This window comes from Hakea prostrata, chromosome 4 (assembly GCF_041222555.1).
Source record: "Hakea prostrata isolate BN-2017 chromosome 4, UWA_Hpros_2, whole genome shotgun sequence".
NCBI classification, from domain to species: Eukaryota; Viridiplantae; Streptophyta; class Magnoliopsida; order Proteales; family Proteaceae; genus Hakea; species Hakea prostrata.
Window position 1 is genome coordinate 41,925,937 of NC_142603.1, and position 17,408 is coordinate 41,943,344.

Here is a 17,408-nt window from a genome sequence, read left to right on the forward strand (position 1 = left end):
TTATTTAAATTTAACGTTCATCAACTTTCAACAATGCAAAGACTCCTAAAACTTCTGGTGTTGCATTATCACTTCACACTTTAATTAGGCAGTATCATCTCATCACCAAAGCGTTGCCATCACGCTGTGGGTTGTCGTCTGTGTTTCATCTCCTGGTATATATAATCACCTTTGTTAGTCTCAATTTGTCACGATCGACGACGACGAGATGGGGAAAGGCAAAGCAATAGTTGCCGTCGTTTTACTCATAGTTGTGGTAGGCGTGGTCGTTGGTGTAACTCGTGCTAAGCATAGATTCAGTAATGGAGGCAGCAGTAACACCAACTTGACGACGGGGATGAAGACTGTTAAGATCGTCTGTGAACCCACGAGCTACAAGGATCTCTGCGTGAGCACCCTCAGCGAGATTTCCAAAAATGAAACTGTTGATCCCAAGGATTTCATCAGACTGGCAATTTCCGCCACCCTAGAGGAGGTGCGAGTTGCTATGGCTAAAGCAGCCATCCTCGAGAAGGATAACAAAATAAACAAGACGAAGATTTCATTCGCAGTATGTAAAGAATTTCTGCAATATGCCATCGATGAGCTCCAGGAGTCCATCTTGGTAGCAGCTGACAACGATTTGAAGACTGTACACGCACGCGTGCCAAACCTTGCCAATTGGTTGAGCGCCGTGGTCGCTTACCACGAGACTTGCAAGGATGAAATCGATGATCCAAAGCTGAAATCGGAAATCACAAATGTGCTTCTAAATTCAACCCAGCTGACAAGCAATGCCCTTGCCATCGTTGTGGAGTTTTCCCAAATACTTGGCGCTCTAAACGTACCTCTTGACATCACGATCCCCAAGTCACGACGGCTCTTGGTGGCAGAAACTATCCAAGTCGACAGGGAGGGCTACCCCACATGGTTATCGGGAGCCGATCGCAAGCTCCTGGGCCCAGGAAAAAAGTTCAAGCCCCATGCGATTGTCGCAAAGGATGGGAGCGGCAACTTCAAGACAATTGCAGAAGCTGTAGCTGCCAATCCAAATCCTCGTTCCAAGGAAAAAAAAGACATATCGATACCTAGATACGTTATCCACGTTAAGGCCGGTGTTTATAGTGAGTACGTCGTCATTCCCGGCGATATGGCTAACGTTTTCATGTATGGGGATGGCCCCTCGAAAACCATCATTACAGGAAAGAGGAGCAATGTGACAGGCTACAGCACGTCTCAAACAGCCACCTTCAGTAAGTTGAATTATATTAATTATATGGAACCACTTAAAAAGTTTAGCAAAATGACCATGAGGGAAATTAAGGAAGGGGATTATAATTATTTGAATGTTTAATAAATGTGCAGCGGCCATAGGATACGGATTTATGGCGAAATCGATGACATTTAAAAACACGGCGGGCCCAGCAGAACACCAGGCCGTGGCTCTCCGAGTTCAATCCGACGAGTCGTCCTTCTATGATTGCTTGATGGACGGTTACCAGGACACGTTGTACGCACATACACATCTTCAGTTCTATAGGGATTGTGTCATCAAAGGGACCGTGGACTTCATATTTGGTGACTCTACAACGTTAATCCAAAACTCTAAGATCATCGTCAAGAAACCCTTGCCAGGGCAACAGAATACAGTGACTGCACAAGGGAGAACAGATCATAAAGAGCCAAGAGGTCTGGTGCTCCAAAATTGCCACATCATGCCCGACCGGGATTTTGTCCTTGCTAAGTTCCCAGCCCAAACATACTTGGGCCGCCCATGGAAGGAGTTTTCAACAACGGTGATCATGGAGTCCACCCTGGACGCCTTCATCAACTCTACAGGATGGCTGCCATGGAACACTTCCGACTTTGGATTAAACACTTGTTACTACGCTGAGTACGCCAATCGTGGGCTTGGTGCCAAAACTACTGGAAGGATCCGATGGAAAGGCTTCCATGTCCTTCACCATGAAAAAGAGGCTCGTAGGTGGATTGCAAGAAATCTCTTCTTCGCAGGATACAAATGGCTGATGGCCGCCGGTGTACCTTATTACCTCGACTTCTCACGTTGACACTTGTACATCCATGTTAATTTTTAATTAACCTTTTTACGTGGATTCGGGCAAGGTTTAAAGTGTATCTCGCGATACGGTGCGATACTAGACGATACACATCCATATTAGATATAACAGATACGAGAAATATCCAGACATTTTTCTCTCTGGATTGCACTAAAATGCAATGTCCAATACGATACAGTACTCGACACAAGACGACACGCCTCTTAAAATTGCCAGACCGATACGATACTCGATACCGATACTTAAAATCTTGGATTCATGAACCGTTCTAATCTGGTATTTTAAGCTGGATTTCCTGAGCTTATATACAAATGAAGAGAACAACGGCAAGCGACAGTTAAAAAGAGAGTCAAGCCACTGTATAATAATTTTCTCTTCTTTCTTGTCTCCAAGGGGATGAATATCGATTCACTGACGATCCTAATATCTTTTTTCTCACGGTTCCAACTGTGCATGATTTCGATCACGGTTTAAAGCGTCCCAGAATACAGTGCGATACTAGTTGTAGTTATGTATCCATATTAGAGATAACCAATAAGATACATATCGAGATGTTTCTCTATTGGATTGCACTAAAATGCATTGCCCAATACCATACAATAATCGATACAAGACGATATGTCTCTTAAAATCACCTGACTGGTGTGATGCTCGAATACTAAATTCTAAACAATGATTTTGATAACCATCTTGAATGCCGATTGAAATCATTGTTCTCAATAAGTTCCACCAATTTTTTTCTTTTTTTATCATCATTTTTAAGACCAAATAATGTATAAACCCCTGGGTTTGTAAATTACTATGTTCATACTCCCAAAACTAAATTTTCTTCAATGCATTTATCTCACACCCCACGCAGTTGGATCCAGTCATATCCGAATACCCGTGGGGGTGATACATTACAAGACCAAGGTTCACGGCCAAACCTATACTACCATACAACATAGCATAATTAATGGACAAGAACAAATTAAAGATTGTGATTCAAAGTTATAAAAATCAAGTTATCAAATATGATTACAGTCATCCATGAATTAAAAGTGTAAACATTAACCAAAGTTAATCAAATCCTAATCATCAGAGTTAAAGAGAGGAATAGTTAACTGTGGAAGTCTATTTTCTTGAGAGGTTTCAAAAGTTAAATAGTGCCCTCGCCTATTTGTTGGGTGAGAATGATAAAGCACAAAGATACAAGGGTGAGAAAGATAAAGCAATACTATAACGGCTGGACTCCGTAGGCACAATCTGTAGAGGCACACGACTCGCCATGTAGCTCCGTATCCTTTGCCTTGGGTCCCTTGTAGGACTCTGTTATTCCCAGATTGACACTGAGAGGGGGGTGAATCAGTGTCTTCAAAAATTCACCACAATGTGGCTGGGTCTACCAGATAGTGTACCACCACTCTGCAATCAAGGCACTCCAATATGTGCAACAAAGAAAAATAAACAAAAAACGCAATGCACCAGAGTTTACGTGGTTCGGCCAAATTGCCTACATCCACGGAATAATACCCTACCTAGGGTTTCGTATATTACTCAATGCACTCTTAGATATTTTGACTGCTACAACAGTCCAGGAACACCAATCCCTGCTATAGTCTAAATGCAATTCAGACAAGGGCACCAACCCCAACCCCCTAGACAAGCTCCAACTTGCTAGGTCACAATGTAAACCAATAATTCAAGTTCCCCAAATTACATTCATGAGCTAGATTCTTCATCATTAAACATAACCTAGAAAATAATAGACAATCACTTGTGAATACGGGTTACCTCAACTTGTGTAAGATGCATGGTAACAACACTTGTTTCTCTTGGGTTATGGGCCCACCATGCTTCTGCTGCACTTTTCAGACAGGCTAACAACAACCCTTTATCATTCTTGAAAGCAAATAACTACAATCATGTTCCCTTCTTTTCTTCTGTTGCTTCTTCTTCCTTCTCTTTCACTTTCTTTCTTGTTCAGCAAAACAAAAGACTTCCTTCAACAGCAACTTTTCTTCCCAAGCTTCAGATCTCTAAAGCCATCCAACATCTTCTGGTTCGACCTCCACGCTCTTCCCAAGCACCTCAAAACGTCCTTATCTTCTGCTGGAGTTTGCTCTCCTTTTATAGATTAATTTAACTCAGAGTTTGAATCAAACTCAGAGTTCTTATCTGACTTAAAAGGAGTGTTTTAACGTACAAATCGGACTAACTTCGAGATCTCCATTGAACAATCCCACCGTTGGATTTGAAGATCAAGAAGTCGTGAAGCTCTCCTCCAAAAATCGGCTCAATCGGACACTGTATGACCATCCGATGAAAGGGTTGATCAACGCTGGACAGAGACCCTCAAAAACGGGATTCTTGAGTTTTCTTTATTTGAATTGGATTCTTTCTCTCAAATCTAATTTCCATATCAAAGCCCACTTAAGTTGCCAACAATGACAACACCTTCATTTTAGGCCAATGGAACAATAGACTCATACGGCAGTGGACTCTAAAGGTAAATGGGGTCCTCATAACCTGCAGTGAGATTTAAAAATAACATAAACATAAAATGAATGAGTTCAACAGAACTCAGTAAGATCAACTTAACTGCATATCAAATATCCATTCACGATTCTCCATACAAAGTCATATAAATAATATTAAGATAAATAATAAAAAATATGCAATGATGCTTCTAACTCTAATCATGAAGTTTGTATGGTAGACACTCATTAAGCTATATACACCAGCCTCCTCTGGACGGTTTCAATCATGCTCGCTCAACAAGAGACGTCTATTGGGTTCTTTGTGATTGTTGGGTCAAGTCACATCAATCTGTGGTTGGAGATATAGGTCACCACTCTCTCACATAACCATTTGGCTTGAGAACTGGAGCGTGTCAAGGACAACTCTATGCCCAATGCATGGTCATACGGTTTCATACTACATATGGTCTGGAAATCATTCTTCAACGAGAGGCATATGTTGGTCTGATATCCTTATCCACCTAGAAACGGGATCCTCAATGAGAGTCATTTCTTGAATTCTATTTCTCAACCCTATGGTTATCCACATATATATAAGCGGACGCTCTCATCACTTCCCTGCGGAATTGCACATTGATCGTGTCGCTAACCAATCAAAAATAAAATCCTATACTAATCTAGCAAGTAGAAAGTACAGGGTCGAAGGTCTGGAAATCATTCTTCAACGAGAGGCATATGTTGGTCTGATATCCTTATCCACCTAGAAACGGGATCCTCAGTGAGAGTCATTTGTTGAATTCTATTTCTCAACCCTATGGTTATCCACATATATATAAGCGGACGCTCACATCACTTCCCTGCGGAATTGCACATTGATCGTGTCGCTAATCAATCAAAAATAAAATCCTATACTAATCTAGCAAGTAGAAAGTACAGGGTCGAACTATGGGGAACTAAAAGGCTAAGTCACTAAGATTGACTTCAACAAAACTAAATCTACTAATTAATGCAAAAACGTTAACTATGAATATGTGAAGATCTTTGGGATTTCGAATCCCCAATGCTTTTCCCTAACCGATATAACTCTATACTTCAAAGCAAATTAGGGATGATCTTCCTAGATATGCCCTATCTTCGCAAGACTATCGTCCTTCGCCGAAGCTTGGCACGCTTAATTTGCTGAGCTATAGAACATCTTTGGCCAAACTCAAACAAAATCAACTAGAAGATATAGAACAATCAAATTAATGAACTAAGCATGGTTCATCTACATCCCAAAGAAAAGGAACTAGCTACTCATTATCACAAAGTTCATAAGAAAAATAAAGATGAAACATAGAGAGAGAGAGAGAGAGAGAGAGAGAGAGAGAGAGAGAGAGAGAGAGAGAGAGAGAGAGAGAGAGAGATGTGGTCTTCTTCTTCAGCAATGAGAGAGATGAGAGCCGCATTTGCCGTCTTTTTCCTCTTCTCTGTGGTTGGCTTCTCTTTTATGTCTCCCGCACACAATGAATCCCCCCTCTTTACCCGTCGATTTGACCTTTATTCTTTCTGATTTTGGAAAACCTAAAAACTGGAAAGTTGTAGATATTTTTGATATTGTTCTATAGCATCTTCAATCACCGAAATCCAAGCTCATACGAGAGAGATATGCCCAAAACACTGAAGGTATGTCTGTTTACCCGATTTTCAGATTTATTACCAATTTTGTTTCTTGGACCTCCACTTGTTTCCAATTTGGCTAAGATCTAACTTTTCATGATTTCTTGAGCAGCAAGATTGAATGCTATGATTTAAAATCCACCAATATCTAATATATTTGCCAACTATACTTCATATTATCTCTAATATCCAAAATCACCTTATTCCTAAAAAATACACAAAAATACTCAATTTAGCTCTCTTCAATTAAATAAGTATGGGGAATTAAATCAAATAAATAATGGTAAATGCATGCTTATCACACATCACGCTAAAAATGACACGAGCCCAAACACTATTCATATGCAACCCTACCATCTCATGATGGCAATGGGCCTGCTTGATGCTTGCAGTACCCAACCTAGTATCCATGTACTTAGGTCTAAGTGTGTGTCTATATATATATATATATATATATATATATAAGTCACATACATACAAGAGGACAAAGTCCCTACAATCAAATCCACACATTCACATCATTCTCATATCATAATTCATGAAATTTGAAAGTGGAAACAAACATAGAATGATCTTACTTTATGTTCGCGCAAAGTCACATAGAATTTATAATAACATACAAGATATAACAAATAATGAAGATTCAAATAACATCATCAATCACCCTAGATATGGTTAAGTATTTTCCTCACCTTTCAAGCTAATATCAATCCTCCATGTTACAAACAAATCCTCAAAAGAGAGTGTAATTGACCAAACACGAGAAATTAAATTATCAACAATCGAGGATCAACCTAGGTCAAAGGGGGTAAAAACACGCACTCGAAATTGGGGCGGGGGGTTGAGCCACATAGGGCTGGTCGACTGCCCATTGTAGGGCTCAGGCCACTTTGGTGGATTTTGGCCCCAATTCAAAATCAACTTGAATGGGACTTTGGGATCTACAAATTGACAACATTAGGGTCTCCAAACTACCTTTTGAACATCCCAATTGGTTGCCAAACGAAAACCCCCAGTTTGGGCTCTCCGTGTTTGCCCGTGAGCGTCTTAAAGAGGTTCAAATCCATTTCAAATGAAAGGTATTGCACGAGCCAACTCTCACAAAAGTCGGGAAACATTAATGGGAGCACAAATAAGCATTCAATGCTGCCCAACAACTACAACCGCCACAACTATCCAAAGATCTCATACTAATGCTTCAAAAGAGAAGTTGCAAAAATGGGTTTTTGAGTCTCCTTACCTTATCGTGTGATTTCTTTTGTATCTCGCACTACAACACCACCAAAGGAGTAAAGAAGCTTCAAAATCCGAAGCTCTCCCTCGCTCCCACGTTCTCAGCCTCCCTCTAGCATAAACAATGTGTTTGTGAGGTTCGAAGAATATAAAATATGGTTTTTAACCCGAAATTATGAATATGCCCTTAAACTGAGCAAGGGTGATCGACCCAACCGATCAACCGCCTCCGACCAACCGGCCCTATATCTCCTTCACGTGAAGGCTGATTCCGACGGGATTCAGAGGGTAGATAGGTCCTTTCAAGATCTAATCAGTGGTATAATTTACCTCGAATTTTGAGTCTTATAAAATCAGTTTATGGGCATGTCAAAACCTCCTTTTTATGCCTTTTGGACTAACCTTCTCTTTCTCCTTGAAATCCATTAGAGTGACCGGGCCCTCATCATGGTCATCCATCTCCATAGGTTCAATTTCCAAACACCCGGGCTCAACTTGTATGGTCCAAAGTTGTCGCTTACTTACACTCCGGGTTACCAACTCGAACTACGTCTTCTCTTAATCCTATTGGTAATCCACATATAATGGACAAGAAGCTCTCATGTTTTCTCACGGTTGGTTACCAATCTTGATTGTAACAACCCCCATAATTCTAACCCGGAATCCGTATTGAAGGTCCGATAACCCAAAGGTCAAGTCGGATTAAGTTGTGGAGTGTCCAGATAGAAGTCCATGATCCATACCCTGAACCCATGGATCTAGGTTTTCTTGATGAAAAACCTGCCTTGCTGAGAAGTTGGATCTCTGGTAGAAGGCAAGTGGTGTTTGGAGATGTCTGGAATGAAGGTAAGACCTCCCCCATGTGTTGTTTAGGATTAGGTTGAAGTTGGGAGTCAACCCCTTGAGCAAAGCACCCAAGTGCAGCAATGTACTAGAGGGCCGTTGCTTAAGGTGGTTGATTGGGCCAATCAACCGCCCCAAGCGATTGCCATAGTCTGCTTGCTGGATTTTGCCCTAATTTACCCCCTGTCCTCTATAAATAGCAAATCCCGTGTTTTTAACTCATCATTATATTCGAGATTGCTGTTGTGGACGTTTAGGAGGCAAAAGTCACGTGTTGGAAGGTGAGGAAAGCTTGGATTGCGATCTGGATCTATTCCCCGAAGTCTGTTTGCTAATCTAGTTGAGGTAAGTGCATCCCCTTCACTTCTTTCAACTTTGGATTGGTGTTGGATCCATCTCCATCATGTTGGAGAACCCCTTTGCTTGCTAATTTAGAAAACCAATTTTTAGCTTTAGAAAGAGAAATTGGCAAGAAACTCATTTAGTTTATTTTGTTTGCTTCCGCTGAATTTGTTATTTCTTTTGAACATTGTTTCTTTCTTTGATTCTTTTATTGGTGTATTTGGACTCCTGTAATCCTTTTTTATTAATTATTGAACTTACTCTTGCTCTTAATTATCTATACTTGCATTTATTATAATTGATGGGTAAGACCGTGGATCCTGTGACGGATCACACCCACGAGTTGTCGAGCGGGTAACCGAGACCAGCAAGTGGGGTGTGACATTGAGTGTCCATGAGCCCAAGTATTATATGCAACCCTACCAATGAGGCCCCCACAATGTGGTTGTGTCCTCTCACGAGTTGGTTACCGGTGTTGAGCGCCCATAAATCTCCATTGCTACCACGGGTCACTTTGTCTCAATTCCCCTTCCGATAGGGTCAGATATGACAGGGGTTTCCCTTGCCAAACACTTCTAGACCAATCCTAGGTATGTCAACCAGTAGTCAGGGAAAGCGCTAAGTCGCACCACAGGAAAGCGTCCCATACCATCTCCACTAGTGTCCAATGACAGAAATGCCAAAATGGCATTCCCCATTCCACAACCACATACTAGGCAATCACATCACATCATAGTTCCATAGATAACATATTCAAGTCCAATTCACAATTCATATAATTCATAATCAATTCTAGTATGTAAATCACAACACGAATAGCCTATTGTAATTACAAAAGCAATACAATATAAAGAAAGTGAAACTACAGTAGTTAACTCATGCATTCAAGTAATACATCAAGGGATGTAAATGTGCATATTGTGAGTGGACATAGTCATCTTGTATTCAACTTCTAAATCTTCAAGTAAGAGATCACTGAACAAGTCCAAAATCACCTAAACAACCTTAGACAAACATGTATATAATATAAGGAACAAACTCCAAAGATAAGAGACAAAACGGAGACAAACAGAGCAAAGTTGCTGTCAGCAAATAGTGTACGGACAGTAACTCCCAACTTTCGTCGGAAACTCGCTGAAACACATTAGAACACTCTGAAAAGAGTTCTAACGACCTGTTATCCTTGGAAGACTTTCCTGGCATATTGCTTATACAGAGCAATTATAGACTCTATCACGAGCTTTTCTAACCTTTGAATTAAGTTGTTATTATGTCCGATAAGGTAATAAAAGGTTTCCTATATCTGGTCTTTGGGTTGTTCTTTGAATCAAGGGCCATCAACTATGGAAACAAGATTGAAGAAGTATCAGTCTTTTCTTAATAGATATCTAAATTGTCAAGAGGTGCTTTTTGGAAGGTTAGTTTGAACGGCTAACAAATAAACCTTATAGGAAAGAACATATTTGTCAATGCAGGGTTGGTAGAGTGGTATTGCGTACTTCTCAGTGGAGAGGTAATGGGTTCGACCCTTGCAGACAACAAAACTCCCCCCTGAGGATGTAATCAAGGTGTGCGTAAGCTGGCTCAGATGAACCTCAGATGCCGACCAAAAAAGAACATATTTGAGCATATATTTTGGAGACAACTTTAAGTGGTGTATGTTACCCTCCATATAAAACATAGAAAGAAAAAAATCTACTGTACACATTTCTCTACCGCACACAACAGTGCACTCTCATATGGCGACACGTGGAATATGCTAAACGGAGGGTTCAGATTAAAAGGATGAATTTTTTTTGGCTAAAAGGATCATTATATTAAGCGAAGAAGAAATATTAAAAATACATCAATTAATACCTTATGAGGAACCAACCTCCCTTACGCAACAAACTGTTCGCCCCCAATACACCCTTCCTCATTGGTTCCTACTCAAATTATAAAACCACTAACTCATAAAACAAAATCTAGGACGTCTAGAGGCACCCACATCAAGTTCATTAAGGATTGAAGCTGACCAAGGAATGTTAATATCAGAAGTTCCTATCCTAGCTGCCGAATTTGCCAAAACAATCTGCCATTATATTAGTTTCACGATAGCAATGTGAAATCTTCCTATCTATAGTCAACAAATATTCTTGTAACTCTCTCCACATATGAAAGATATACCAAGGTATTTTATTCTGCTGTATTAAAGTCACCATAGCTTTTGAATCACTTTCTACCCAAAGCTTTGTAATTTGTAAATGCCTTGCCCAACGTAATCCATGAATGAGCGTTTCCAATTCAGCCTCAAAGTTGGTTTTAACATCTAAAAAAAATATAGAAATTGAAAACCACCGCAGAAACTTCATTTCGAAATACTCCACCGCCAGACCTTCCTGGATTGCCCAAACAAGACCATCACTATTTAGTTTTACCCATCCTGCAGTAGGAGGACACCAAAAAATTTCTTGTGGAGAAGCAACACTAAAGATAGAGAAGTGAAGACCCAGTCTTCTTGTAGTCGAAAGAATGGTAGGAGTTACTTTTCTCCCATCCATTTTAAAGCCAAACTATACAAAGTCTGAAAAAACTAAACTCACCACCTCATCAGTCCTGAAATTTAAATTTTCAAACGGGATTTGATTGCAGACCATCCAAAGAAAGTATAAAAGCAAACAACATCCATTAATCCAAGCAGTCCGTAAAGGAGACTGTGAAGCCTAGTGTTTCCAAGCCTTGAACGACTCTACAATCAAATCTTTTACTGTCCAGCTATAACCAAACTTTGCTACAAAAGCTTCTCCACATGCACGTGAAAATGAGCAATGAAGAAAGAGATATCCTATGTCCTCTAAAGCTTTACCACGGAGATTATAACGAAAGGCCAACATAATCCTTTTCCGAGACAATAAGGCATCAACAGGTAACCTATCATGAAAAAGTCTCCAACAGAAAATTTGTTGTCTAGGATGCAAAGAAGTCTTCCAAATACTTTTTGCCCATTCCAGTTGTTCTCCTTTTCTACAATAGAGCTCCCATGCCGATCGAAGACTAAACTCTCCCCCCACCGAACCTTGCCAATGAAAAACATCAACAAAACCAGCACAAGGAACAGGATATAACATAGTAAGAGAGATTACCTCTTGAAATTTGGCATTGTCTACTGACAGAAATCTCCACTCCCCTTGCTGTAAACAATCTACAACAGTCAATTTCAAATGACCCTCTAGATCCAAAGGAATATCAACATAGTCTGCAATGTTAAAATTCCCCAACCATTTGTCAAACCAGAAATTTATATTCTGACCATCTCCAATTGACCACCATTCATGAGCTTGAACAAAACCCCAAACCTTCCTCAATCCCAACATCAAAGATGACTGCTGCCCATAAATCTTTAAATTTCCCCTTTTGTCCACCATCTTCCCCTTTAAAAAGTGAGCAAGACCAGAGTGTTTGTGTTTAATTATCCAAGCCAACTTGCATAAGGATTCAAAATTGACAACTCTTAATCTCCGAATACACAAACCACCCTCACTTTTTGAAGTACATAGTTTTGCCCAAGACATTGTTGATCGTGTCGCTAACCACTCAAAAATAAAATCCTATACTAATCTAGCAAGTAGAAAGTACGGGGTCGAACTATGGGGAACTAAAAGGCTAAGTCACTAAGATTGAATTCAACAAAACTAAATTTAAACTAAATCTACTAATTAATGCAAAATCGTTAACTATGAATACATGAAGATCTTTGGGATTTCGAATCCCCAATGCTTTTCCCTAACCGATATAACTTTACACTTCAAAGCAAATTAGGGATGGTCTTCCTAGATATGCCCTATCTTTGCAAGACTATCGTCCTTCCCCGAAGCTTGGCACGCTTAGTTCGCTGAGCTCTAAAACATCTTTGGCCAAACTCAAACACAATCAATTAGAAGATATAGAACAATCAAATTAATGAAATATGCATGTTTCATCTACATCCCAAAGAAAAGGAACTAGCTACTCATTATCACAAAGTTCATAAGAAAAATAAAGATGAAACATAGGGGGAGAGAGAGATGTGGTCTTCTTCTTCAGCAATGAGAGATGAGAGCCGCATTTGCCGTCTTCTCCTCTTCTCTGTGGTTGGCTTCTCTTATATGTCTCCCGCACACAATGAATCCCCTCTCTTTACCCGTAGATTTGACCTTTATTCGTTTGGGTTTTGGAAAAACTCAAAACTATAAAGTTATAGATATTTTCGATATCGTTCCATAGTATCTTGAATCACCAAAATCCAAGCTCATACGAGAGAGATATGCCCAAAATACTAAAGGTAGGTCTGTTTACCCGATTTTCAGATTTATTACCAATTTTGTTCCTTAGACCTCCACCTATTTCCAATTTGGCTAAGATCTCAACTTTTCATGATTTCTTGGGCAGCAAGATTGAATGCCATGATTTAAAATCCACCAATATCTAATATATTTGCCAACTTTACTCCATATCATCTTTAATAACCAAAATCACCTTATTCCTGAAAAATACACAAAAATACTCAATTAGCTCATTTTAATTAAATAAGTATCAGGAATTAAGTCAAATAAATAATGGTAAATGCATGTTTATCAAATACCCCCACACTTGAGTGTTTGCTAGTCCTCGAGCAAAACGAAACAATAACTGTAATACGGAAAATAAAGAAGAAAAAAACCTAACTCAATTTCGTAGGAATCACGGTTGCACTTAGCATGTGCAACAAGCCTTTAAACCCCTAGGTTACCCTACTGGACGAGTTGTGTCTTGTGAGTGTTGCAGAGAATATACACACAAAATTCTTAAGTGCTCTTCTAATTATTCTAGCAATAGTAAGAGTAAAATGATAGATTCCAAGACAAAGACACTCCATTAACGATTGAAGGGAATGTAGGCACCCCCACACTTAAGCTCTTTATACCCTCTTTTGAGTCTAGCTCTAGGCAAACAAATCGAGAAGTCTCCTCTTATCTTCAGTCTACCAGTTCACCCTTAGATAAGACTAAACTAGGTACCAAATAATACCAAGAACTCAAGATCTAAGCAATATTGACCTTCTTAGACATTTCACCTTTATAAGCACATTACTTCACTTCTTTCTTTAATGCTCATAGTTCTAGTCCATGCAATGTCTTGCTTCTTAAGCTTTCTAGATGGCCTATGTAACTAGTGTTGGGTCAGCCGCTCTCAAACCATATGGCCTTAAGGGACTAGGTGTAGAATACCCCTCGAACTTACTTACTCAAGCCAACTAGGCTATAGGCCAAGACTGGACCAAAGACACCCCAACTGTTTGACGCGAGGCACGATGTTGGTGACACCGAGACCCGGTTACCAAGAAGGAGGTCTAACCTTTAAACTTCAAGATATTTTTTTTCACATTATACTTCAATTCACTTCACATTTAAATAGTCTAAAATCGGTCTCAACTTGTCACCATAAGCACAAGGCAATACAAGATAACTAGATGGTCAAACCTTTTGGACTACCTAGAGTTCCAATTTTTCGATTCAACCTCAGTCTCAAAATTTTAAACCCATTACTATTCTCTCAAGAGGATGTTCATTACATCATATGGGATTTCTAAAACACTTAAACTCTCATTTTGTATCCAAGCAAGGAATTAAAACATTTATCTTACCAAAGCCAGAAAAAAATTGGGCACTTTTTATCTTTGTGACAATGCTCTACCAACTATCAACAAATCTTACTCGAGTTGACACCCCCCCCCACACACACACACTTAAATTATGCAATGACCTCAGTGCATGCAAGATATATAAAATAAAAAAACATGATAGAAGCAAATAGAGGAAAGAGTGTACCCGCTGTTTGAAATCATGATAGAGCACGCAACAATAAAACCTAACAACAAACAAAGAAAAGAGAAGAAAAAGAACAAGAAATATCATCTAAACAAATGGGTTGCCTCCCATAAAGCGCTAAGTTTAGAGTCTTCAGCCAGACTCAGTGAGATGCAGCCAATGGAGGAGGAGGCTCAAATCTAAATGTGAATGGTGACTGCTCCAAAGAAGTGGAAGAGTCCAATAATGTGTTGACTTTCTCAATATTTAGGGTAGATTCTCCAAATGGCAAGTAATACTGCAGGGGATCATCAATAAACATGTTTGTAGTAGAATCAGCCACTACCTCATCAATAAAGTTAATCACAAAGCACTCTTCATCCCTATTTGAGCTTAAGGATGCATTGAAGATGTTGACTCTAAGTTTCTTATTGCCAAATTATATGTCCATAATACCCGATCTACAATCGATGCAAGCATTCGCAGTGGCTAAAAAAGGGCCGTCCAAGAATGATTGGTGGTAACTTATTGGTAGTTGTATTGTCCATATCTAGGATAAAAAAATCAACAGGAAAATATAGATCCTCAACCTTTACCAAACGTTTTCAAGTAGCCCATAGGGTCGTTTGATTGAGCGGTCTGCCAATTGTAGAATCACATCAATGGATTTCAAATCTCCTAGACCAAACCTATCATAAACTGAACCGGGTAAAATATTCACACTAGCTCCCAAATCAAGCAATGCTTTACTTATGAATAAATCTCCAATGACACATGAAATTAAATGTGTACCTAGATCTTTAAGTTTAACGGGCAATTGGTTGGAAATTACCAAGCTAACTTATTTAGTTAGGTGCACAATTTTAGGTGTTTGAGTCTTCAACTTACGCTTTTGGGTGCACAGATCTTTTAGAAACTTAGCATAAGCTAGGACTTGCTTGATAGCATCTAATAGTGGGAGATTGATACGAACTTGTTGGAATAAATCAATCATCTCTTGCATCTTAGCATTCTTTCTAGAATCTGGAATTGACGACTCAAGAGCTTCAGGGAAGTAGGCTTTGGGAGTGTAAGATTTAGGAGTAGGACCCTCTACAATCAGAATGTGCAACCCCTTACGAGGAAATTGATCAGGAATACTCACAGGTGGTGTTTCTTTACTAAGCTTGTGTGCATCATCGCCAATCTCATGGGTCAAATCAACCTCCTCTCGACTCTCAAGATCAATGGGCAATGGCTTGGGAGTAGGCAAAGGTGCATAATATTCCTTCCCACTACGTGTCACAATAGAGACTGCTTGGACTTGTTCTTTCCTAGACCCAATTTGATGATTAGGGTTACCTATTGATTGACTAGGTAACTGACCAACCTCCCTCCTACTGATGGCATCAGCTAGTTGACCAAGTTGAGTTTCCAAATTGTTAATAGACTGAGAATGGGAATGCAACAATTGAGTGTTTTGCTCTAATCCACTAAGTGCTTTTAGTACCTTATTCTCAAATGATGAATTATGTGAGGATTGTGGAGATGATGGTTGCTCATTCCTATAGGCATTTTGGTGCATATTAAATGGAGGTGGCCTACAAGGTATTTGATTAGAGGGATTGGGCATTGAGTTTTGCCATGAAAAATTGGGGTAGTTTCGACATCCTGGGTTGTAGGTATTGGAATATGGATCATTATCCAATTTAAAAAATCCTTGGGCCAAATGTGCATGCTCCTTAACAAACTCAGGGTATTGTGTAGCCAAATTGCACTCACTGACATGATGGGATATGCTAGAACATAAAACACATGCTTCAATCTGATTAGGTGGAGAGAAACTTGTAGGAAGTGGAGATGGGGTTTGTTGTCCTAATGACAAGAGATAATCCAATTTCTTAGATAGCAAGTCAACCTTAGCACTCATCTCAATGGTAGGATTGATCTCATAGAGACCGCGCCTCTTTGGTTGCCCAATGGATGGAATCTCAGTCTTAACTGCTGAAGCATGGTGTTGGGAGTTTTCATTAAGGGTCTCAAAAAGTTCACATGCTTCATTCTCATTCTTGTGCATGAAAGTCCCACCACAAGAAGAATCAACCATTTGCCTATGTCGGTCCCTAAGGCCATCATAAAAGCATTGAACCAATTGCCATTTAGGAATAGCATGGTGGGGGCACTTTCTAAGTAATTCTTTTAGTCTTTCCCAAGCCTCATGAAATTGTTCTCCTTCTTGTTGGGAGAAACTCGTTATCGTTCTCCTAATGCTATTAGTATGGCCAATGGGGAAAAACTTTTTGAGGAACTCCTGTTGCATTTCTGCCCAAGTAGAAATTTTAACATTGTCCAGAAAATGAAGCCAATGCTTAGCTTTATCTTTAAGGGAGAATGGGAAAAGAAGTAACCTTAAAGCATCAACTGAGAAGTTTTGAATTTTAACCGTGGAGGACACCTCTAAAAACTCATCTAAGTGCTTATAAGGCTCTTCATTGGCAAATCCATAAAAAGATGGTAGCATTTGAATCACACTAGATTTGACCTCATATTGAGACGCCTCTATGTCAGGCAACTTAATACAAGAAACCGGAGTATATATCGTAGGAATGAAATGCTCACTCAAGGGCCTCATTGGAGGATCATAGTCTGCCATGGTTCTTTGCCTTCTAAGGTTAGCCAAAGTCTCTTCTAACTCTAAGTCAAGTGGAGTCAACTCAAGGTTTAGGGAGCGACGACCATGCATACACACAAAAGAATCAAAAACAAAAAGAAGCTAAATAAGTAAAATTAAAAGAAAATAACTATAGCAAAAGGGAGAGTTTAGGACGTACCTGAAGCGCAATCCACGTGATCTCTCGAACAAAAGTTACACGTGGGATCTGAGAGATGGAGATTTTTAAAAATTAACCTAAACAACCATATCTAATGTAAATATTACAATTGAAAAGTCCTAAATACAATTATATCTAAGAAAGAAAAGGTAAAAACCTAAACTAATTATCGAAGCGCTACTCTTGCAGTTACCTACAAAA

The 17,408-nt window shown here is 39.5% G+C and overlaps 1 non-coding gene and 1 pseudogene across 1 annotated transcript; both read left to right on the forward strand.

Annotated features, from left to right (window-relative positions):
• The first annotated feature begins 208 nt into the window (after positions 1-208).
• On the forward strand, positions 209-2,048 carry LOC149018925 (pectinesterase pseudogene; annotated as a pseudogene).
• A 14,493-nt stretch (positions 2,049-16,541) lies between these two features.
• Positions 16,542-16,648, forward strand: LOC149018926 (small nucleolar RNA R71). Its single transcript, XR_016173233.1, has one exon. It is a non-coding gene; the product is annotated as a small nucleolar RNA R71 (small nucleolar RNA).
• The last annotated feature ends 760 nt before the right edge of the window (positions 16,649-17,408 follow it).